Here is a 24,393-nt window from a genome sequence, read left to right on the forward strand (position 1 = left end):
AAAATCCTTTACAAGTTTCTTAAAAGACAGCTAATTACACCGAATTGGCACTTTACCTTCAGCTAAGACCTCCGCCTATCCCAGAAGCCCCTCCATAGTCCTCCTCCGAGGGCGTTCAACACTTTGACAAGGAGAAAACTCCAGTCTGCTCTGCCAGCGCTCACTGGGGAAGAATTCCTTTGCTCCACCCTGACATCTGGTTTCCATTTCACATCCATGTTGTCACGTTACATAACAAGCAGATGATACAAGGATCACCACAAGCGCTTCAGCCCAAGACTCACAAAGAACAGCCCAAATACTGCTTATGTCCGTTCACCAAACCAAAGCAGCGCAGGGCGCTGCAGTCTCCCGCAGGCTCCCGGGGCAGCACAGACACCTCGGCAGCTCTGTACAGGCTCCACTCCTCCTTCCTCCCCACCCACAGGCACACACGGGTCACGCTCTACTGTCTGCACCAGGAAAGAGGCTTGGGCCCAAAGGCACACGCAAGCAGGAGGGCAGGAGAAGGGTGCAGGGTCAGAGGCAGGCAGGGGCGCCAGGTTCCCCGCCAGCCAGGCCTGGTGGGATCAGGGTCAGGAAGCTCCTGAGCAGAGGCTCCCCACCGATGGCAGAGCCTGGAGCGGGTGTCCCCACAGCTCTCCAGGTGGCGTCCCCACCTCCTCAGCCCTTCTCAGCTCATTTGGGGAGCTATGAGGAGCATCACTGATAAGGAACCCCAACTGCATGTCGCAGGCTTCAATGCGGCAATGCCAGCAAGGTAGCCGGGAGCCCAAGAGCGCCCTGGAGGCAGCCCCCTCTGACTGCAGGCTCCATGGAGCCCCTGTGGGCTAAGGAGGGTGGCCAAGGCAGCCAAGGGCCAGAATCCGGCAGAGGCCACAGGGCTTCTCCAGCGTCTTCCAGAGCAGCCGTCCTCATGTGCAGAAGAAGGCCCTCCACAGCAGGAGCAGCCCTCTGGCTGGCTAACACGTGCGGGGCCTTGGGCACAATGGGCGCCATCGCTAAACCATGACAGGCCTGCTGAGTGAGGGGTCAGAGCCACCATGCAGCTAGGGGTGAACCACTGTGCCCCAGCCAAGTGAGAATATACAACTTCTCATTAATATGACTTGATAGGCAGAAAACCGCCATGCCAGTGTCCTGCCAGCCGCAGGTGCAGGCCTGGCCTCCTCATGTTCCCGACTCCCAGGCCTGCTGCGGGGCTCCGTGCAGAGCAGTACTCAAGCTCAGAGGAACCTATTGGTGATCAGTGGATTTCAGATTCTGCTCTCCTTGGAACCAGAGCAAGCACACACTGGTTGAGGAAGGTGTTTCACGGGTCACACGAAATGCAAATAGCAGTTGGTCTATAAGAGTGATGTCTGGGGGAGGACTGGAACCCGGGGCTCAGGGGGAGGTTTGCCCAAGGGACAGCTTGTACCTGGAGCCCTGCAGACAGGTGCAGCAAAACTGCCGGGTGGCAGCGGCAGCACACAGTGCTTACCACACAGGTGGGGACGAATGGACTGGCTCAGGCCTGTATGCGTGGTATGACTTCTGCCAGGTCAAGCAGGACGGGCTCCATTCTGTCATGGTGGCAGACTCAGAGCAGAGCTCTGCAGTACTGGGGCCCTCCACAGAGGATGGCCTGGCCCCACGCACTCCAGTATGCCTGGGCTCAGGGGCGCCCCCTGCTGGTGCTCATCACCCTTCCAGCGTGCAACTAAAAATGACTTGCAGGGGCACAGGTGGTTTACCCAGTGTTGCAGTGTCTGGCACAGCAGGCCCTCAGGCTCAAGGTGCCCTGTGCGGGCCACCATATTTGCTGTCACTTGTCAAACACCATGCAGACAGCAGGCACAGAACTAACACCCTTGCAGCCTGCTAGTTCTCTGGACATTCTGAAAATAAAGGTCTGAGTGCGACACCATGTAGACGGAAAGGACAGATTTAAGATATAAAATGACGCTAAATACCAAGACTTCGTAGGAATGGAAGTCCCTGTCATTACCTCACAGGTGAGGAACCGAGGGGACACTGGCTGTGAGTGGGGAGGACAACCTGGCCCCTCCAAAATCACATGTGGGTGGGGTGTCTCAGTATCTGGCAGAACTTCAGGTTTCTTTTATAAAGGAACCTTCAAAAGAACATTTTAAATTAAATTTTTACACAAAACTCCATGCTGAGGCTTCTTAACGTAAGTGTCAAAATTAGGCTCGAATGGTGAGATGGCAGCTTTGCCCTAGGGCGACACTGCAGGCAGAAGTCTGGACAGAACCTGTGGGCAGCCACAGGGTGCTCTGGGCCCTCCCCTGAGCAAAGAAGAGCTGAGGAGCACAGGGGAGGGGAGACAGAGACGACTGCTCAAGTCTTGACAAAAGCAGAACGGAAGAATATCACAACCCAGCAACCTCAGAGTAGACGTGAGGGCTTTGGTGATCTCATAATCATCACTATTAAAAAGCACCCAGATATGGCCATGCTCACCCAAGGGGCAGAGCAGGGCCATCTTCCTGGGCACCGGCCGGAAATGAGGCCTCTCTGCCCTGAGGGGCTCAGCACCAGGCTGCAGGGCACGAGGTGGGATGCGGGGTCACTGCCTCCCTCCCACCGCCACCACCATCGCCAAGGAAGCCCCACACTTGCACACATTCATGTTTTTCCTTTCTTCCTCAATTACGTGATAAAAAGCCAAAGCCAGACAGTAAATTCTAAGAGCAAGAATTTCCCCTATTGTCCTCCACTCTAAAGCCAACACTTGTCTGTTGTTTAGTTTTGTTAGGAAAACAAGCTGCAGAGAAAAGCCAAATCGTTCTTTGCTTTACAAGTCCAGCTAAATCAAAGCTTTTGCGTTAGCCTTCACACAAGCGGGAGGCTGCATGTGCACCAGGCACTGTGGCACTCCTGCCCGCACATCCCTGCTGTGAAGGCAGAGTTTTCTGTGACAGTGTGCCATGCACTCTTCCTCAAAAGCACTGCAGCGACGATGACAGGAAGAGGATGGCAGGCCAGTGCTCTGCCCCATGGACACAGCCAGCAAAACAAACAGGCTTCCGCAGAGGCTAGGACCAGGGGCCTGGGCCTGGGCCTGGCAGGAACCTGGTGATCCTGGCCACATCAACTGGAGAAAGGGACCCTGCATTCTGAGCTCCCAGGCCCTCCACTCTGAGGCAGCACCCCAGCCTATAAGCACAGGGTCCTCACCAGCAGTAGGCAGCAAGGAGCACGGAGCCCGGGGCGCCTGGCTCAATGTGGGGTACCTGGTCGTCTGCTTGCTCTCTGCCCACATGGCTCCCCAGGGACTTCCAGCAGTTGGAAGCCAAGGACACACTCTACTGTCTGTTACCCGTTATCTGACATCTCTTGGTTACCAACACACAGCCAGCCCACCTGAGCAACAGGCTGGCTTCTGCCTGAATCCACTGCATGTTTCACAGAGTGGCAGAGTCCCTGCTGAAATGAGCTAATAGGAATGCCCCCGAAGCAGCATCCCAGAAGGAGGGTGAGAAGCAGAGACCCTAAAATGACTACAGCCCAGAGCAGCCTCTGCCCAGGCTGGAACCCCACCCAGGCACCCACAGCCTTCGATCAGAGCAGGCCGTCCCCACAGTGCTTAGACAGAGTGGTCTGGGCTCTTCACATACTATGGAGGACAATGGCAGTGGGAAGTCACTCAGCTTTCCACCCCAGTAACCAACATGGCTGGCCAGGGCCTCGGCCCTCCAGACCCCCCAGACCCCATGCTCAGTCGCACCCACAGAGAATGCTGCTTAGGAAAACCAAGGCTTCCCCAGAAAGCCAACCAGCAGTGCTGCTGACAAAACAATGACAGAGAAGGGTCACTGCACCTGACGGAGTTGCCAGCACAGCAAGGAAAGCCTTGGAAGACGTAATCAAGGTGGGTCGAACCCCGGGGTGAAAGCCAGCACACAACCCAAGCCTGACCTGAGGACCTGGCCTCTCCTGGTTGCTCACAAGGTCCCCAGGAGGATGAATGGGAATTGGACTGCAGCTCCCTCAGGAGAAGCCAGAAAACAGACTTAAATTGGCCAGAAGAGGCAGATCACGAAAGAAGGTGACCCTGGGAATTCCTAGCCACAAAGTGCTGGCAGGGGTCTGGAAAGAATTTGGGTACCCTTGGCATGTCCATCCTAAGGCATCCCAGGTGCTGCCCACACCCAGGCTGGAGGGACATGCTACCAACTTGAACAGAATGTCTACAGAAAGGCACGATCAAAACTCCCAAGGTTGTGGTGGGTGCCGGGCCAGGAAAGATGTCTACTACAAGAAAACCAGATGCTAGGCACAACACACATGCATGGTTTGCTTGATAAAACAGCAGGCCATTCAAAGGTCCTGTCACTTAGTTCTTAGGCAACTCCAGGCAGGTTCCTGGTCTCTTTGTGCCTCAGTTTCGCACCTGCCACGGAGGATATGATAGCCCGTACCTTCTCTGAAGGAAGAGTAAGGAGTAAATGGGATTATATGCAGCAGCTATTATCAATGAAACGTCAGAAACGGTCAGGCGGGATAGAAAATGAACCAAGAGAAAGTTGCAGAAATAAATCTGTAATCAGGAGAATTTAAAACTAGATGGACGAGTTAAGTAATCAAGTACACAGAGCTAAAGAGAGAGTTGGTGAACCATAAAGCCCAGAGGAAGCAAGACAGAAAGACAGAGCGGTAACAGGTAGGAGGCAGGGGAAAAAAGGGTAGAAGGCACACTAGCCACCATCAGTCAGCATCCCCGACACACACAGCGAAGGCCGGAGGTGCAAGTTGTGTTCAACACGAAGAGGCTGCAAAGCAGACCGCAAGATCACTGCACCTAAGACGGGATGAGGATGGCACAACAACCAGACAGACAGCAGGACAGAAAAGCCAGACAGACCAGAGCAGCAAGGAGCTCCAGGACCAGACAAACAGAGGCGTCTTACTAAACAGTGCTAGGACAACTGGGAAGCCAGCTGGGGAAAGACAAAATCAGATCTAAATCTGACACCGCGCACAAGAGTGGCCTCCAAATGGACCGGGACATAAGAAAGGAAACTACGCGGCACCAGCAGGAAGCCTGCGCGAGGCTTTCCCACTGGGACTAAGAACCACATGCAATAAAGAAATGATGAGACTGACCCTTGGAGGGAACTACAAAGGAGGCAAAAGAGCAATAGAAGGTGTCAAAAACAACGGGCAAAGGGCAGAGACTGCCTGCAATAAATATGACAGGTAAAGATCCAGGCCTCTCATCTAAAGTACTCTGAAAAACTGTGAAAACAAAGACCAAAATCCTAACAGAAAAGCATGCTAAAGGCAGAAAGCCCCTTCCCAAGTGAGAAACCAATCCTTACCAATCAAACTGCAAACAAGTGACACTCTGCTGGCACAGCTGTGAGCACAGGCACACTCAGATCTGACCGTGGAAATGCAGATCAGTGTCAACGCCATGAGGGAAGTTTCGGCAAAATCTAACAAAATGACGTATCTACTTATCCTTGCTTAGAAATCACTCTGTAAACTAACTCTGAAGACACAAACCCAACAATGCCATGTGTGTGCACCCAGGCTGCTCACTGAGCGCAGCGGAGGTGTGGCCGTGCAAGAGGCCTACAGGGAGCTCCTCGGTTGCATAGCACCCACTGCTCCTCTGTCCGAAGGGCAGCCAGGAGCCAGGGACGGCAGTGTGGGGGCACACAACGCTTCTCAGGGTCTTGCTTCCCCAGGCCCCACACACTCAGAAAGTGAAGACCAACAGAATGGGAGATAACTCTAAAGTGAGATACAAACGAAACAAACTGAGCTGCACGTCCAATGGGCGGGTGACAGACACAGCACGGGGGAGGTACGAGCAATCCCAAGTGGCCTTGGACACAGTGTTCAGACCATATGCCCTAGGCCAACACTGAGCTCTAGTCCCTAGGTTTCTTTCTAAAAGAGGTGCAGATGACTTTTTCTGAGCATTCTGGGATTGAACAGATAAATACTGCACTCGGATTCCAGGAGGCAAATGTCTGCTTGCCAGAGGAGAGAGGAACAAATTCAAAGCCACAAGGGTGGCCAAGGGCCTGTGGTATGTGTGAGCACACAGCAGCCGGGTCACGCACCCATCTGTTGCCCACACATCTATTCCTCACGGACAGCCCAGAGCACCAAGCCCCCCAGGGCTCCAGGGAAGAAGTGCTGGCTCCAGGGAAGCTGGCCCAGGGACAGTCTGGGCAAGAGTGGAATAGCTTGGTGCATCAGACTATGGGGAAGCTGAGAATGTGGGGGCCTGCCAGAAGGGCCAGGCAGGGCTCCCGCAGCCGCATCTGGGGCAGTACTGGCACCAAAATAGCCCAGTTAACACATGAGAATCTACAGGCTCAAACTAGCGTAAAAAAGCAGTAAGTAAGAGAAAGGAATGCTCATCTTTGCAGCTGCAAGTCCACAGTCGGCTGCAGTGAACGTGATGGGACCAAATCTTCCCACGGCCACCACAGACGCTCGGAGCAACAGCAGACACAGAGGCACCAGAGGACGCTGATGCTTCGGGCCAGTGTCTGAGGAGTACCAGGAGATCTGCAGAGTCCCAAGCAGCACCCGGCCAGCTGTCAATTAATTACAAAAGGTAAAGCAGCAACTGCACAGTGGAAATGCCTGGAGACAGCGCTCACCAGTGGCGAGAGCTGGCACCCCCTGAAGTGGGACGGCCCACCAGGACCCCAGGTGCTGTTGGCCTCCCAGCCAGAAGGCATCACCTGAACCTGACCATGAGGAAGCATGAAGAATCCCAGGTAGAGGGGAATTCACAAAATACTTGCCCTGCACTCCTCTAAAACATTACTGTGATGGAACATGAAGAAAGAGTAAGTGTGAAAGACATTTGTGGGACAGAGAAGTGGATGCCGTGCCTGATCTGGGATTTTCTTTAGGTATACAGGATATTATTATAAGACAATTGGCCAAACAGAAGCCCACAGACCAGGGAACAGAATTGTGTTACTGTTAAAAGGAAAACAGAAAGCATTAGGGCTAAAATTTCCCCCAAATTAGAAGACACTAGTATTCAGATTCAGAAAGTCTAAAAAACATCAAGAGGAAAAAATGAAATGCTGAGTGAAAACAGTCTAAGGCAAAGGCAGCTAGAGAGAACCTACAGCTCTCGAGGAAGGGGTGCACACGTGGCAATGAATCTAACAACATGGCAGCATTTAGAGAACGACAATATGGTCAAATTGCTGGGGAAAACTCAACACAGAACTTTCTACTCTGTGGCAGATCATTCTCCAGTGATAGATGGTATTCTCAAACAAAAATGCATAGCCATTTACAACTACAGGAGCATCTACAGAAACTTCCAAAGGCTGTTAGTTCTCCCAAAAAAAAAAAAGGTCAAGAAAAACACAAGCTGACATCTAAGAAGAAATGGTGAGCAATGAAACAGACACATCAGAGAGTATATAAAGCAAAGACTACAGAAAGAAACAAGAACTATAATAAAAGACTAGCAAATACAGCAGCATGGAAGTGAAGCAGCAAGGTTCATCAACAGAAATGACAGTGAAATGACACTCCTGTAAAAAGCAACATGGTCAGCTAACAGTGGCTTAATAGCCAGCTGTTGTAAGGAAGCACGCAAGGAGACTTACCAGTCCCACAAATAATAACAAAATTAAACAACCTACCAGAAAAACAAGAAGATACAAGCATGTTAGCAAGATGCTGAAGTTTACCTGTGGTCCAGCACAAGCCCAGTGAGATCTGCCTCACCAGACTGAGCACGGGAGGCGACCTGGTGACCAAGGCACTGCAGGGGCACGGGAGCAGAACTGCTCAGCGCTGTTAGTGGGGCATGGACCAGGCAGGGCAGCTGTGTGCATGTCAGACCCATCCAGAGCCGCCTTCCACCCCAGGTCAGGACCTCCACAGGCCACGTTTACATGTGCCAGCAAACATGCACAAGGATGTTTACCATGCCATCGCTGCATGGGTACAGGCCTACAACAAACCTCAAAGCCACCACAGGACAGGGAGCATGCTGTGAAGATTCGTAAGAAAGAGGGACCAAACACCAATGAAAACTGACTCCAGCTACACAAATGAACACAAGTCTCAAAAGTTCTGTCTGAAAACAACTCCACAAAATAAAAAACAGGCATTATAATTCTACTTACATAAAGTTTAAAAACATAAAACTAAAATCATATTGTTTAGGAATATCTACGAGTCTGACTTTTTTTAAAGCGGAGTAGACAGAAAGCAAAGGTCTTTATAATGGTCTCCAGCTCAGAGGGGTGGATTGGGGTGGGATAAAGAAGCTGCTCTTGGTTCTCCTTTGCTTCTTCACAGGACACACATAAGCCCTATGATTCTTTTAACAGGTATAGTATTTCATAATTAAAATTTAACACAAATGCATGTGAAAAAAGACAAAAAGGTATGAAGAAAAGAAAGTGATACATTAATCACAAACAATCTGCAAAGGGGCACAGGGAGGAGATTGCTGGAAGCCACCAGCCTCTCACAGAGGACATAGGGAGGTCTAAACTGCTGAGAGAAGGGAATGGATTGTGGGAGACTCTTTCATTAAACAATTTCATGTAATCAAAACAATAAACGTTATTGAACTTCTCTTTTAATTCCTGGCAAAGTCAAAACTGAGAGTTTCTTATGACCTACGAATTGACTGAATCTTTCGGGGATCTTATCACGTTGTTTCAGTTTTCCCTATTGTGATGAAGTTGCTGATATCCAAAGCCACGCAAACCAATGTGACAACCAGATGTGCCTCAGAATGCATGCTTTGTTGGGACAGGTCTCTAGAGTCCCCAACCATGAAGCAGGTCAGATGGTCCCTAACCTCAAACTCCTGAGAACTACACCTGCTCCTCAGGCTGCGGATTTTAAAATCAAGTATTAAAAATGGAATAGAACTTAATTAACGTCTTTTCCTTTTCTGAAGCAGTCCCATTTTTACATGAATTATACAGCTTTCCTTGTACATCATTCCGGTAATAAACCTCTGGTAATGAGTAACTGCACAGTGTGACATGCTGGTGTATTCTTTCCCCAATATTCTATTCAGGGTTCTACAATTATGCTCATAAGTAAAATGTGCTTGCATTGTTTTGTTTTATTGTTGCCTCTAACAGATTCTAAAATTCAGGCCCTTTGAGCCTCATAAAAGTAGATGACATTTTTGTTTAGAGGCAATCTTAACATCAACCAGGAGAAAACTTGGGGGAAACACTGAGCGGTCACCCCAAGAAGTACTGTCCTTTCTGAGTCCGTGGCCAGGTCCTTCGTGGAGTCCCAGGCCAGAGCTGGTCTTCCATCTTTCTCAGGGAGCAGAGGTGCTTCATGCCGGCCTGGGTCTGGACACTCGTAATGGCGCGCTTTGCCCACCTGTGGCTGGGGCAGGCTAATTTCCAGCCGTTCCAATGGGAAGACACTTCCCAGCACCCTCTGCCAGGTCCTCCTTTCTCCATCCCTGCTCAAGCCCGGGCTGTGCACTGGCACAGGCCACAGGCAGAGTCCCCTCAGGGAGCTGGCCACCAAGTGAAACACCCTCCATGTGGGTGTGTGCAGTCCAGGCAAGTTAATTTTCCTAAGAATAATAGAAGTTCTCACTTCTACAGCAAAACAGAAGTTCATTTCCTGTGAACATCTACTAAAACTTTCTGTTGGATGGATTTTCTTCTTCGCTCTTTGATTTCTCCTGACTTAGGCTGTGTATTTCCCTCACTGCTCAGCACTTCTAACACTGCTGTTATTTCTATCTGCTGTGACAGGCTGGGTTCAGCACTAGGCTATAGATACATGCTGGTCTCCCCTGGCCCCTGAAGTTGACTTTTGGGCAAAAGGGAAAAAGGAGACACGACAAGAAAAATTCTACCAAATTCAATCTTCATCAACTAGAACGTATAAACACAGTAAGCTGTAACGATGCAGAGTTAAAACGTGTAAGCATAATGCTCACATGAAACAACGGGCATGTTTGACAGTGGCTGTGGGTGGAAAGCAGTGAGGCTGTCGCACTGAGGCCCCACATCCCAGTCATTTGTGCCCACTGTGAAGGGAAAGGTAAGGACACTGCCACTGTCACAGCTCACTTCTGGCCATGAAAAGCCTACTGCTCCAGGGTGTAGTGCCTCAGCCCACCCACAGAGGCACAAGCATGTCACCAGCCACTCCGCTGGCCACACCAAGTCCTCTTTCCTATACCCATCCCAAAGTTGTCAACTCCACTGCTGTTGCGGTTTAGAGCTAAAACATCCCCCGAAAGTATACGGCTCAGAGGCGGCCCTTTCAAAGTGACCAGACCCTAGGGACGCCACGCTCCTCGGGGCTTCATCCAGTGGTGAGTTCACAGCTGAATGTGCTGTGGGAGGTGGGGCCTGGTTGGAAGAGGGGGGTCCCTGGGGCGTGCCCTGGAAGGGGCATTCTTGTTGTTGGCTCCTCCCTTCTTTCTCTGCTTCCTGGCTGCCATGGAGAGAGCTGTCTTCTGCCAAGCTCCTCTGCCGTCTCTGCTTTGGAGCAGCCAACTATGGACTGAACCCGACACATGAGTCAAACAAACCCCTCCTCCTTAAGCTAGGGTTGGGGTGCCATGTCCCAGTGATGGGAAAGTGACCCATATGGCCCGTGGGTGCACACGGATGATCCAAGGGACAGCAGGTACCCCCAGATGTAAGCCCCTTGCCCCTACTTTTGGAACTTTCTCCCCAAAAAGCAGTGAGAATAATGAGCCACGGACATAAAGATCTACAGATAAGAACATTAAGCTCTTGTCAAAAGAGGATTTCTAAGTACTCAAATATTCTGCAGCTATAGGTAGGTAGGAGTGTGGGTATGGACTGGGTGAGGGTTCTCTGCACCACATTTAACTCACCATCTCAGAACTGTATCCCCCTCATCCATGGTGGTCTGGCAGGGTAATGGCGGGGGGCATTTTCCTTCCTTTCATAGCTTTTGGCATTGTCAAGTTTGAGGTTTAGATGAGACTGCAGCTTAACCTTTAAAAGTGGGAGAAGGGAGTATTTTCCTGGTTATTCAACAAACTGCTTTCATACAAAATCAAGAGTAGGCACCAGCAGCATGGAGAAGCTCAGTGAAGAGCTCATCTTGCTGCAAAGCGAGGGTGCACACAAAGCAGCTTCTGCCCAGAGCCTGCAGCCCAGCAGCAGGAGCACAGGGCCTGGTAGGCCCCACTTCCAGGGGCCAAGTAAGAGGACAGCAAAGCACAGGTCTCTGCCCAACGGCACCTGGACCTGGGGAAGGGAAGAGAAGATCCCCCTGGGAACTCAAAGCCCACCCAGGGCCCACTGCCCATGCCCACCCCGTAAAGGGAACATGAGGAGTCAGGCAGTAAGTCACACATGCCACTGCTGGGGCAGACAGCGGTGTCACGAGACGCAACAAGAAGGAACACGTGTTGCCCTTAAAAGCTGTACCTCACAGGGACTGTGAAACCTTCAGAATGAAACACACTCTCCACGGCTTCGCCCAGAATCCAGGCAGCATGACTGCATCTGAACGGGGTCATGCACACCGGGGCACTTAGGAACACTGACCAGGCTGACAGAACTTTTAAAATGCTTAGGATTGGTAAAACTGGATGGCAGTTTAAAAACTGTAGCAGTAAGCTAGGTGTGGTGGCATATGTCTGTCATCTCAGCACTCTGGCAGGCTGAGGCAGGAGGATCACAAGTTCCAGTCCAGTCTCGGCAAAACAGCAAGACTTTCTCTCAAAATAAATAAATAAGAAAGGGCTGGGGTGAAGGCCCTGGAACCAAATCCCATTACTGCAAAAACAAACCCAAAAAAGTAACAGTAATAGCAATAACACAGTAAGAAACTTTGGACATCTGAGGGATATTCTCAAACATACAGCACTGGGATGCTCCTGAGCTGTAACCCAGACTGTATGTGCTGCGGCAAAATTTAAACACAACTGGCTGAAAGAAACAGCCCAGGGCATTCTGAGGAAACTTGCAGTGTGAAGTTAAAGTGCAGGACCAGAGCCGCACTTTACATCAGCCCAGGCAGAAAGGGTGGTAAAGAAAGAAAATTTAAAGCAAGCGCACAACAGCAATCTGGGTCTCCAGGCAGCTTCAATTAAACACAAGAACAGGAATATTTAAACTTTTTGAGACAAAGTAAATCCTGTTCCCTGCAAAGTCCACTGGTCTGATGCGTTTGTGCTGGCAGAACCCAGGCTAGGCCAAGTGGCCTGTGTGTGCGTGCTGTGTGGCCCCTGCTCAGCAGCCTGCCTGTCACCATGTGGCAGGCTGGTCAGCACCGTGGGCAGCAGCTGAGGGCACTCACAAAGCCCCTCCTGGGTACACTCGCTCGAAGTCCACACAACCTGAGCATAAGCTGCACATCACCTGCTCTGTCTCCTACAGAAGGCCTCGACAGCATTCCCCCAATTCTCCATCCCCAGCAGAGGTGGACACAACAGAAGAAAGTGCAGAGAAGATACCATGTAGGGACACAGTGGCAGGGACAAGAGTCACAGAAGGAGAAACTACAAATACAGCTACAAAATCCTGTTTAGGAAAAGCAAATCTACACAGAGCTGGGAAGAGAAAAGCACTGTAGCTTATGATGTGTCCAAAGAAATACTTTAAAAATTGGCAAGATATTTCCTCTAAGACACAATGAATGCTCCCCTGCAGCCTTACAGGTTAAAAATAAGAACTGTCCTTTTCAACACATAGTGCTGGGACAACTGGGTATCCAGCACAATGTTCTAAATATAAAAATGAAAGCCAGGAAACGCTTAAAAGAAAGCATGGGAAAATCTTCATCTTGAATTTGGCAGAGATTCCTTATGAAAGAACAAACAACAACAACAAAATGATAAACTTCAAAAGTAAAAACTTGTGTGCACTATAGGATACTGTAATGAGAGTGAAAAGGAAACCACTGAAAAAAAGTATCTGCACATCATATATCCATAATGTATCAAAAACCCAAAATTCAACAATAAGAAAACAATGCAATTCAAAAATGGGCAAACAAACTTGAATAAACACTCCTCCAAAGATACACAAACGGTCACTAAGGACATAAAAAGATGCTCAACATCCCCAATCATTAGGCAAATATAAATCAAAACCCCAAGGAGATACTACTTCACACCTACTAGGATGGCTACTTAAAAAAAATAAAAAGTGTTGGAGAGGAAGTAAAAAAATTGGAACCCTTGTGCATTGCTAGTAAAAATATAAAATAGTTCAGTGAAAAACATGTTGGCGATTTCTTAACAACCACACACAGAAACATCACATGACTCAGCAGTTCCATTCCCAGGGATATGCTTGCGAGATTTCAAAGCAGGGACTCAACATATGTATACCAGTGCTCACAGCAGTAATAGTCACAAAAGCTAAACAGTGGAAACAATCCAAATGTCCATCAACAGATGAACAGCCAGGCAAAATGTGATATATTCATTAAGGGAGTATTATTCAGCTTTCAGAAGGCACACGCTACACATGGATGAATCTGGAAACACTGCACTGCCAGGCACAAGAGGACAGTTACTGTATGCTGCACCTCTGTGAAGTATCCAGAACGGACAGATAGCTCCACAGAGGCAGAGAGAGGGGTGACTGCCTGGGGAGAACAATGGAAGCCAGCATGGAATAAGGATGGCCTCCGTGTTTGGGAAGACAAAGTGTTCTGTAGATGGATGGTGGTGATGGATGCACAATGGACAAGTACTTAATGTCGCTTAACTACACTCTTTAAAATGGTGACGACGGGCTGGGGATTTAGCTCAGTGGTTTCACCGCCTGCTGTGCAAGTGCAAGGACCCCAGTTTGATCCCCGGTACCAAAAAACTAAAATAAAATGGTGACATTTGTGTTATACGTATTTTACCACAATTAAAAACAGGTATGACGAACAAAGAGATTGGTACACATTTTGGAAAACAGACTAAGAAGCCCTCGGGTGCCAAAGTAAGGTATTGCTTTATTAACTGGTACAGGATAATCTTTAAGACTAAAAGAAAACACAAGGGAATGTATAACAGCGGGCACAGGTGTCTTCCAACACGGGTGGCTTACCGAGGAGTTCCGAGGCTGTACAGCCGGTATGCCAGCAAGCGAGTGGCTGCTGCCTCTCTGGTCAGAGAACCCCACACCACACCACCTAGACACCCCAAACGGCATGGAGACTCCTGGTACAGCGGTTCTCAGGACTGCCCTGACCACACAGGACACACTCCCAGCTCAGTGCTGAAGAACGGCAAACCAGACCCACAGACCCGACAGCCCCAGCCCTGTGAGTTCAAGGTGGCAGACAAAAGGAATGAGTATGACCACATCACTCAGGAATGGGTCCCCACCTGCACCTGCTTCTGGGAAAACTGTCATCTATGATGACTGTCTAACTGCCTTCGCTGCACATGTGTTCCAGAAGCTCTGATATGCAGAGCCCAGGAAGCCGCATGGCCCTTGGCTGGCCCTGGAGCCCAGCTTCCCCGCGCGCAGCGGAAAGCAGCCCATCCCTAAGGAGGGCTGCACAGCTCAGGTGATGCAGGCCACAAACGGGCACGTTGAGGACAGAGGAGCATCCCTCCCCTCCCGGAGGACCACAGGCAGAGACCACCCCATGCCCTCTGCACACACTGTCCAGATTAAGCTGCCGCAGGGCCTGATGTCCGGGGCCTGAGATGCCGCTCTTCCTGGCTGAGACAGGGCTGTCTTTTCTCAGTGTAACACACAAAATCACTACTGCACACTGCTCAGATTCACTTTTTATTTGTGAACCTCCTTTACACTGTATTCCTGACCACAGCTGTGTGTTCGGGTAGAAAATAAACAGAAACAGAAGATCCTGAAATCAGATGCTTGCCACTCAGCCAAAAGGCCCTGAAGGCACTCTGGCTCTGAAGCTTTCGGTGGGCTGGGAGGGACACATAAGGCATGGCCTGACACAGCTCTCCAGAGTCTGCCCGGGGTCCCACTGTGTGTCCCCCAGCGCCTGCTGGCTGCTGGTTTCCAGAGGCTGATGTCTCGGTGCTCCTTCAGGACATTCTGGAAGCGCTGGTTTTTCCATCACCCATCAGTAAGAGGGGGTCGGGCACTACAGTACTTGCTAGTTGCTGGGATTCCCAGGAAAACCTAGCGGCCTAAGTTCATTCTGGTGGGAACCCTGGAGGATCCATGACAGGGCACTGCACTGTACTCCAGCTGAGCACACTCACTGGTCACCAGAGGAGTGGAGAACCTTTTTCATGTTTCAGCCACTTCTCAGACAGCGGAGCACCACAGAGGGGCCCCAGACCAGGAGAGCCATGAGGACAAGAGTGAGGCACATGTAACCCAGAGGCATCCTGAGGCCCACAGTGCAGGGGTGAAGGCCCTGCCTGAGTCTCTGAGCTCTTCGGATCCAGCAGGAAGCACGCCACCCGAGTCCTGTGCTCCCCAGGTGCTGGTAGCACCGTGCCCCAGGGCCTCCCCCAGGGCACCCCAGGAAGGAGCACTGTTCCCAATGAGTAAAGTATCGAATCCCTATCGGTGACCCTTGGAAGTGGCAGCGGGCTCTTCAGGAAGGAAGTCACATCCCTGGCCAGCATCTGCCCCAGCAAGCACAGTGCATGTGCCGGCTCTGCCCGCGATGAGAGGACCCTGCTGTGAGCTGCAGTGATCCCTGGCCATCTCTACCTCCAGCTGCCCATCCTGAGGCCACGTGGGCAGCCAGCCCTGGCTGGGTGTCAGGAGCAGTGGAGCTGGCTTAGTGTTTATGTCTGACCCAGACAACTGGGGGTTTGTGATGATCTACTGACGCAAGAGCTTGCTGGTGCTGCACGCCAGAAATTCATCGGGGAGGAGGATTTCTTTTTAAGAAACCACTTGGCAGCTGCTGACCAGTCTGAGGCCTGGAACACAAGCTGAGCTCCCTCCTCCTGCCGCGCACACAGGACTCCCAGGGGCACTACAGACACACTGGGCCCAGAACTGGGCTAGGGCCTTGCCACACTGCCTGGCCCTGCTGCAGCTGCCCACGCTACCCTGCAGCCTGTTCTGGGGCCAGGCCACTCCAGGGCCCAGCAGCTGTGCATACACCAAGGGCAGGTCCTACTACAGGAATGACAGGAAGTCTCCAATCTTTGTCATATGCTAATAAAATCCCTTTCTCAAGGACTAGATTTTACCACTTACATCACTAACCACCAAGAGGAGAAAGCTGAAACAAATTTTGATTCACACCTTCAAGCTGGTGGGAGACACAGCTTCAGGGGCTGGTCCAGCACCCAGCAGGGAGGGACACCGGGCCCAGGAGCCTCCTGCCAGCTTCTGTGCTCCTCCTGGCCCTCCCCTGTTGAAGGGGCTGCCCCTACCTACTGTCCCCTGCTTCCTCTGCCCTATGCAGCAGCAGCAGCAGCACGTGAGATAGCTGGCCAGACCTCGGGCTCTCTGGGGGAGGCAGGCAGACACGTGCACAGACACCCTCACTTGATCTGTTTTGAGAACCTAGGTTCAAGCTATCCCGAAACTGCAAACACTGAAGGACAGAGGTTATTTATATTTATAAAAGGGCACAGGCCTGACAAGGCTGACTAAACTGAAACCAGCCAGGCGCTCTAGGCCTGGCCCCAGCTAAGGACAGTTCCAGATTCCTGGGACAAAGACAGCAGCTAACGTCCCAGGCGGACCAGGTACTAGCTACATGCCTGCCTCCCTCGGGCCTCACCTGGCGGGCCCTATAAGGTGAGGTCTCTCATGGTCCTCAACTTTCGGAGCCAAGGCCCAGGAGCAGAGGCCAGGGCCACACAGCAGGGCCTGAGCCTGGGCCAAGCAGTAGACTTCAAGGCCATATGCAGGTGCACAGCTAGGCAGCCTGCTAGAGACCCTGGCCGGGGCTGCCCACTGACCCGCCCCGAGGTCACCTGTCTCACAGAAACAGCCATGAGCCACAGCAGATACTAGTTCTCCATGCTCCCAAGGCCTGAGCTTGGACCACTGGGAACCCTGGCCAGCTGCCTGGCACCAGGACTGCAGGAGAATGACAGCTCTGGCCACCGCCACCACCACTCCAAGTGACTGCTGTCCATCAACCAGAAAGCAGACTGCCGCTAGCTCCGAGGGCAGCAAATCCTTGTATCCATTTCCCTATCTCTTAGGAGGAAGCCAGTTTCTAAAACAAAATAACTGCTTCACTACAACATGAGAAGGCCTGGCCAAAGAGCCTCAGCTCCTGCTGGCTTCCCTGAAACTAGGCAGTCTCAGGGTCAGTTTGTAAACAAAAGTACATTCATTTTCAGATGCTTTTAAGGAGCAATGGTATTGAATAAAATACATGTTTAAACATAATACAGCAAACATGATATGCATAACCAGCCATTTACATGAAACATAGGCTACTGAATAAAAAATATAAATTTTAATATGGGAAAATAGTTCTCCCTCTCAGCCTTCCTCCGTCCCAAAAGAGCCACCAAAGCTAAACCGATTTGCGCCCCGGCCCCAAGTACAGAAATCCCTAGAACATCCACATGCTGGCCTACGGCTCACTTCCAACCTCTGGCCGAGCTTGGCTGCTGCCAGACTGTGAGGATCATGAGGTTGCAGACCTAAGAAGAACTACGAGACTTAATACCCCTCCTGGCTCAATAGGGACAAAAACAAAGTGAGAGAGACCATGATTGTGTCGTGTTCCCCAACCTCTGCCAGACTGACCCTTCAGAGACCAAAAGATGTCCCAGCACAGTCGTGGCGCTAGCAGCATGGGAAGCAACGCCTTCAAGGTCTATCTCAAGCTACATCCTGAATGAACTCCTCATTCATACTTGGGGGAAGTGGTAAAAACCAAGAGGGAGGTGGGGGGGGGGGGCAGGCAAGCTGGAAGGGCAGGGAAGTTCTGGCCACTGCCTCCCGGTCGGGAGACTTCACACCATTTTTAAGATGTAACCTAAATCACCTCATAAAACATCTGAATGAGAGCACTGTAAGAACAGTTCAAGGCAACAGATGCAGCTCTAAGATAGGCCCGGCAGCTATTCCTACACCATAAAGATCAACACCAGCCTGTGAAGCTCAAGCAACATCCTCCACAGTGCACCTGAAACCAGGTGGCCAGACATGAGAAGAAAGTGACGGCCCACCCCGTCCAACTGAGGGCAAATTCCTGTACTGACAGCTCAGCTCCACTGCCACTTGGAGCCACAGCAAACTGGGCTCTACTCGAGTCACAACCCTCCAGCCAAGAACGAGCACAGCAGGACAGGCTATGGACAGGCTTCAGCAGGCAGAAGGCTCTGGAGAGGGAGGCCAGAGGACCACCAGGGCTGCGGGGGCAGGACAAGGCGGAGAAGAGTCGCAGCGAGGCCTGTTAAGGCAGGCGCTGACCTGCAAGTGGGAGAGAGGATGAGCGGAGCAGTCTGGACAGGACGGGAACCCTGGCACAAGACGCGGGGTCAGGGCCTGCTGACGTCCTGGCTCCCTGGGGATGGGGTGCTGAGAGAGCCACACACCACGAGCAGGACAGCGAGACGGGGCCAGCCTGCACAGAAAGCCAAGTCTGACTTTAACCTAAGCAGGAGCACAGGGGAGAAAGTTGGGTATTTCATAATAACACAAAGGTCCTTATTCCAACAGAACAGCACAAATCTCTAAGTTTTCCTGGGCTTAAAATAACTTCAAAATAAACAAAGGCAAAAATTGACAAGTCTTACTAAGAAGAACACCACCAATGCACAATTAAGTCAGGCGATTTTAAGATGCCATTCTGAGTAAGACTGAGGGCCAGGGATTTAGCTCAATGGTTCTGCCGCCTGCCTCGCAAGAACAAGGTCCCGAGTTCGATCCCTGGTACTGAAAAAAAAAAAAACCCCAAAAACTGAGTAAGACTGAAAAGCAGACAGGAAACTGTTGGGGTCACAAACCTGACTGAACCGCCAGGTCTCCAAAGTGACTCCCTCTCTTCAAGGCCACTTACAAACTGACCAGCCAAAGACAAAACAAAGCTCAAAAGAAATCTGAAGCTATACTACAAAGCTACTGTGATAAAAACAGCATGGTATTGGCAAAGAAACAGACCCGAGGATCAGTGGAGTAGATTAGAAGATGCAGAAACGACTACAGATATGCTCAGCCACCTCATCTTTGACAAAGGAGCCAACCATCCTCATTGGAGGAAAGATAGCCTCTTTAATAAATAGTGTTGGAAAAACTGGATTTCAACCTGCCAAAGATTAAAACTAGACCCATATCTATCACCATGCAATAAACTAAGATCGAAGTGGATTAAAGATTTAAATATTAGGACAGAAACACTAAATGTGTTGGAAGATAAGTTAGGTAGCACTTTTGAAGATATTGGTACAGGAAAAGACTTTTTGAACAAAACCTCAGTGGCACGGGAATTTGCACAAAGAATCAACAACTGGGATCTCCTCTTATTAAAAAGCTTCTGCACTGCAAGAGAAACCACCAACAGAGCTAAGAGACAACCTAAAATTTGGGAAAAAATTTTCAGCAACTGTACCTCAGACAGAGGATGACTATCTAGAATATATAAAGAACTGAAAAAAATCAGATCCCCAAATTCAAAAACCCAATTCAAAAATGGGCATCTGAAATGAACAGACATTTCTCAAACAAAGAAGTAAATGCAGCAAATAAATACATGAAAAAATGTTCGACATCACTGGTTATTCGAGAGATGTAGATGAAAACAACACTGAGATTCCACCTCACCCCAGAAAGAATGGCCGCTATTAAGAAATCATCTAATAACAAATGCTGCCAGGGTATGGGGAGAAAGGAACGCTTCTCCATTGCTGGTGGGAGTGTAGACTGGTGCAACCACTGTGGAAATCAGTATGGAGATAACTCAAAGAACTAGGCTTAGAGGTCCCATTTGACCCAGCTATCCCCCTGCTGGTTATCTTCCCAAAAGAATTAAAAGAATCATACCACAGCAATATATGTGCACCCATGTTTATAGCAGCACAGTTTGTAATAGCTAAAGCTTGGAAACAGCCCAAGTGCCCATCAACTGGAAACTGGATAAAGAAGATGTGGGTTTTTTTATAAAATGGAGTACTACTCAGCCATAAAGAATGAGAAACTAGAGACATTTATAACTAAATGGATGCATATTGAGGCCATACTCTTAAGTGAAATAAATAGGACACACATGTATAAATACCAAATAGCTTCTCTAGTGTGAGAAACTAAAAATGTAATTAAGGATACACACAGATGAAATTGCCTAATAACATATTTCTCGGATTGTTTCCATCGCGTGTCATATGATCATATTGAAATTTAAATTAGGGAGAAGTTTGGCTTATGTGGAGTCTGCTAGCTAACTGGAGTTTTTTTCCAGATCATTATTTGTTCAATGTTGGTTTTGGGGATCTTTCTGAAACAAAGCACATCCTCTGGTGTCTTGTTGGTGCTTGAGATGCTTTTTTAAGTTATATGGAAAAATGTTTAAGTGGCTTTTCAGTTTTGTTTTGGTTGAGTTCTACTGTATTTAAATATTATTGTAGTTTTTTTCCCCTTTCATTGTTCTTCTTTGAATGGTTTTAATTTTTTGTATGTGTGTGTATTTGATAATAAAGTTATTTTAAAAATTAAAAAAAAATTTGTAGAAACTGAAATTATGTATAGCAATTATCAGTGACCATGGTGAAAAGTAAATGATAAATAACTAAACAAAAGCAAAATACCAGAAAACCCATAAATGGTTGAAATTTTACAGTACATTTCTAAATAACCCATAAATGAAAGAAGAAATCAGGTAATATTCTAAACTGAATTATAAAGAAAATGGCATTGACAAGCTCACAAAAGCCAGCTAAAGCCATGCATAGATGGAAATTTATAGCTTTAACGTGTATTTATTACAAAAGAAAAGTGCAGGAAAAAGTGTGCTCTAAATATGTATCTTAATCAAAAAAAGACCAAGCAATTCAATCTAAAGAATAAAAACAAACAAAAGTAATAAGAACAGAAATTGATTTTTTAAATTGAGTATAGAGAATCAACAAAACCAAATGTGGTTCTTTAAAATTACTGATATAAGTAATAAGTCCCTAGGAAGTACAATGAAGAGAAACAATAAAAACAAATCAGGAATGAAAAAGGGATATCACCACAAATCCTACAGATATTACAAAAATAATGAGAAAGTTTTACAAACCTTTATATCAATACACTTGAAAATTCAGATGGAACAAAAAGAAATCCAAGAAAAATTAAATACACAAAAAGGGACAAACACATACAAAACAGAAAAATCTATATAATGCTTTAGCAGTGCAGGGTATAATTTACAAATCTCCCCATTAAGAAAAATCCACAGTAGGTTTACTGATGAATTTTTCCAAACATTTAGGAAATAATATCTTATATGAATTCTTTAAGGGACTTGAACAGGGTAAATAAACTATGGCCCGGAGGCCAAATACAGACTGTAGCCCGACTTTTTGTTCAACCTGAAAAGTAAAACACATTTTTACTTTGGTTTTTTTTTTTTGTTACAAGGACAAAATACGTAACGTACACAACTTACAGGAGGAAATGGGGGGGGGGGGGTTTAGCTCAGTGGTGCCGCCGCCTGCCTCACACCCGCAAGGTCCTGAGTTCCACCCCCGGTTCCCCCCTCCCCAAAGGAGGAAATGGTTTATTTTGGTTCACGTTTCAGAAAGATCAGTCCATGACTGGGTGGCTCCAAGGCAGAAATATCATGGTAGAGGGAAGCGGTTCATCTCACAGCAGTAGGGAAGTAGAAGGCAGAGGAGGAGGAGAGAGGAAGGACCAGGAGCCAGATACTGCCCCAGGATCCACTTCCTCCAATTAGGGCCTGCCTCCCTACAGCCATTCAGCTACGAACTCATGAACGGGTTAGCCGCTGACCAGGTCAGTGCCCTCACAAACCAAGCACTCTCCAGGAGTCTCTGGATCCAGTCAAGTTTGCCATCAAGATTGATGGGCACAAACGTTATGTGGGCAGGAAAGAAAAGAAGGGAGAGGAGAGGAAAGAGAAGAAAGGAAAAAAGAAAAGTAGTGACAGAAAGGAGGGAGGGAGGGGGGAGAGAGAAAGAAAAACAAGAACAATACGTGCTCCACAAAGCCTAAAATACTATCTCTTTACAGCAAAATTTCGTCAATCTAGGAACAGAAAAAGAGGGCAAGTTCACTGCATTTCAAGCAGGTGACATAACCTTACTATCAAAATTTAACGAAGCATTTTCAAGAAAAGAAAATCAGGTCATCTCATTCACAAAAATTCAACAGTATATATTACACACACACACACACACACACACACACGCACTCTCTCACTTAGGATGAGTCTGCATCTCAATACACCTATCACAAACTGAAAACACTCAAGTCCAAAAGCCTGGAACACACCAAAATGCCCGAACATCCTAGCTTTACGCTGTAGCACATACACTACGGCACCTGTCATTACCTCTGCAATCCTACGGCTGCCTGGGGGCTTTGGCTCCCAGCTGTTTTACATTGTATTTCACTAATCTGAGAAAAATGCAATACTACAGTTTCTACTCAACGCATGTAGCTTTCACATCATCCTGACACCAAAAAATCCTAAGTGGAACCGTTTTTAAGTTGGAGACCATCTAGATATTACAATCATTATTATAGAAATGTATGGTTAGATTAACATTCAAAACTAAATCAGGAAAATTCATCACATTAGTCAAATAATGGGGAAGAAATCTATGATTAATAGATGCAGAAAAACCCTAATATAGTAAGCTGAACCAAATGTGCCATTTTTGTAGACTGAAAAAGATGAAATAGCCGCAATTTCACAAGCCTTGTATGTTAACTCCTACTCATGAGAAAAACTCTTTAGCAAACTAAAACAGATGAGAATAGACGATTTACATACAACCTGTATAAATCTCACACACAGTGATGGAATACTGAAAAGCATCCCTCGATATTCCAGTAAGACCCCATGCTCACTGTCAGCAGTGTTGTTCAGCTTCGGACTGAAGGTCAGAGAGGGTGGCAAAGCAAGAAAGACATAAAGTTAAAACGAAACAGAACACTCATATCCACTGATAGATACATTTCAATTTTAAAAGGGCCTACAGATAAATTAGTATTCAGCGGTCCGCGGGTACTGCTGGTTATTGGTTCGAGGAGGCGTGAATACCAAAACCGAATACCAAACTGGAAGGGGCAGTGAGTAACGAGGTAAGCAACATCTTGACACCAACAAGTTCTGGCTAGTCCAGTACTGAATGAACGAGTACAGGACAAAACCTTCACGTCGAAGTCCATTGGATACCATATTCAATGAATTTTAAAGCAGTCAAGTACCAGGGTATGACTGTAATAATAAGCAAATTGTGCAAAGTGTCTAAAGACAGGGTGACTATACAAAAGTTAACAGTATTTTTAATTATCTAAGCACAAAATGAAATTTTAAAAACCAAACAGCAAACACACACACACACACACACAGACACTCCCCACACACACACCCCTAAAAGTAAATCTAACAAAAGAAAAACAACAATTCTACAATGAAACCACAAAGGGGACTGAGAGAAACTAAAGATGACCCAAATAAATAGCATTTACCATACTCATAGATGGAAAAACTCAAAATGAATTTATATCAAATGCAAATCAGCATAATCTCAATAAAGACTATAGGAGGAATTCTGTTCAAATTGTAAAGCTAATTTTAAAATTCACAAGGAAACACAAAGGGCTAAGAAGAACCAAGACAACATTTACAAAGTTCCAAAAAAACTTGGAAGACATTACGACTAATTATACAGCTACAGTTAGTTAAGACAGTGCTCTGTCGGCACATAGGTAGGCAAGTAGTCCAAAGAACAGAATAAAGTCCAGAAACAGACCCATATATATAAAGATACCTGCCTGGCAACAGACAGCATCAAAGAAAGCACAGAACCTTTTAAATAAATCTTGTAGGGCTAACAGTATATCCAAATGGAAAACTATCCAATTCCCACTTCACAACATGATACATATACACACATATGAGTACATACACACATACACACACACAGTGGTGCCTTGGTTTACAACTTAATTTATGATTCTGGGGAGGACTGATGAGTCTGTGTTTGTGTGGGGAAGGTGGCCGTGTCATGTCCGTCACCCAATGTGGAGTTTGGGAGTGGGAGCCAAATTTTGCTGAATGTTTTTGTTTACAAACCGCATTATTTGCAAATAGAAGCATTCACGAACCGAGGCATTACTGTATATACATATATGTGTATATACATATATGTGTCTATGTATGCCTGTATGTGTATGCATGTGTATGTGTACATGTGTGTATCTGTATATATGTATATACAGATGGACTATAGACCTATTTGTGAGTAGTAAAGTGATGAAATATTTCAAAAATAATGCAGAATATCTTATGACCTTTAAGTAGGCACAGACAAAA

General features: G+C 47.9%; 1 protein-coding gene across 11 annotated transcripts in view; it reads right to left on the bottom strand.

Moving 5' to 3' along the window:
* The window catches only part of Hdac4 (histone deacetylase 4), a 258,092-nt gene that overhangs the window by 185,622 nt on the left and 48,077 nt on the right, over nucleotides 1–24,393 (bottom strand). Inside the window, exon 1 of one of the 11 annotated variants that reach the window (XM_021247431.2) lies at nucleotides 57–17,750. The exons of the other annotated variants lie outside the window; for them this stretch is intronic. The gene's annotated coding sequence lies outside the window, so the exon portion shown is untranslated. Of the gene's footprint in view, nucleotides 1–56; nucleotides 17,751–24,393 lie in introns of those variants that run through there. 11 annotated transcript variants of the gene reach the window in all.

Source organism: Heterocephalus glaber, unplaced genomic scaffold, assembly GCF_053883595.1.
Source record: "Heterocephalus glaber isolate CG9 unplaced genomic scaffold, H.glaber_assembly_v1.0 deba00001004, whole genome shotgun sequence".
NCBI lineage: Eukaryota > Metazoa > Chordata > Mammalia > Rodentia > Bathyergidae > Heterocephalus > Heterocephalus glaber.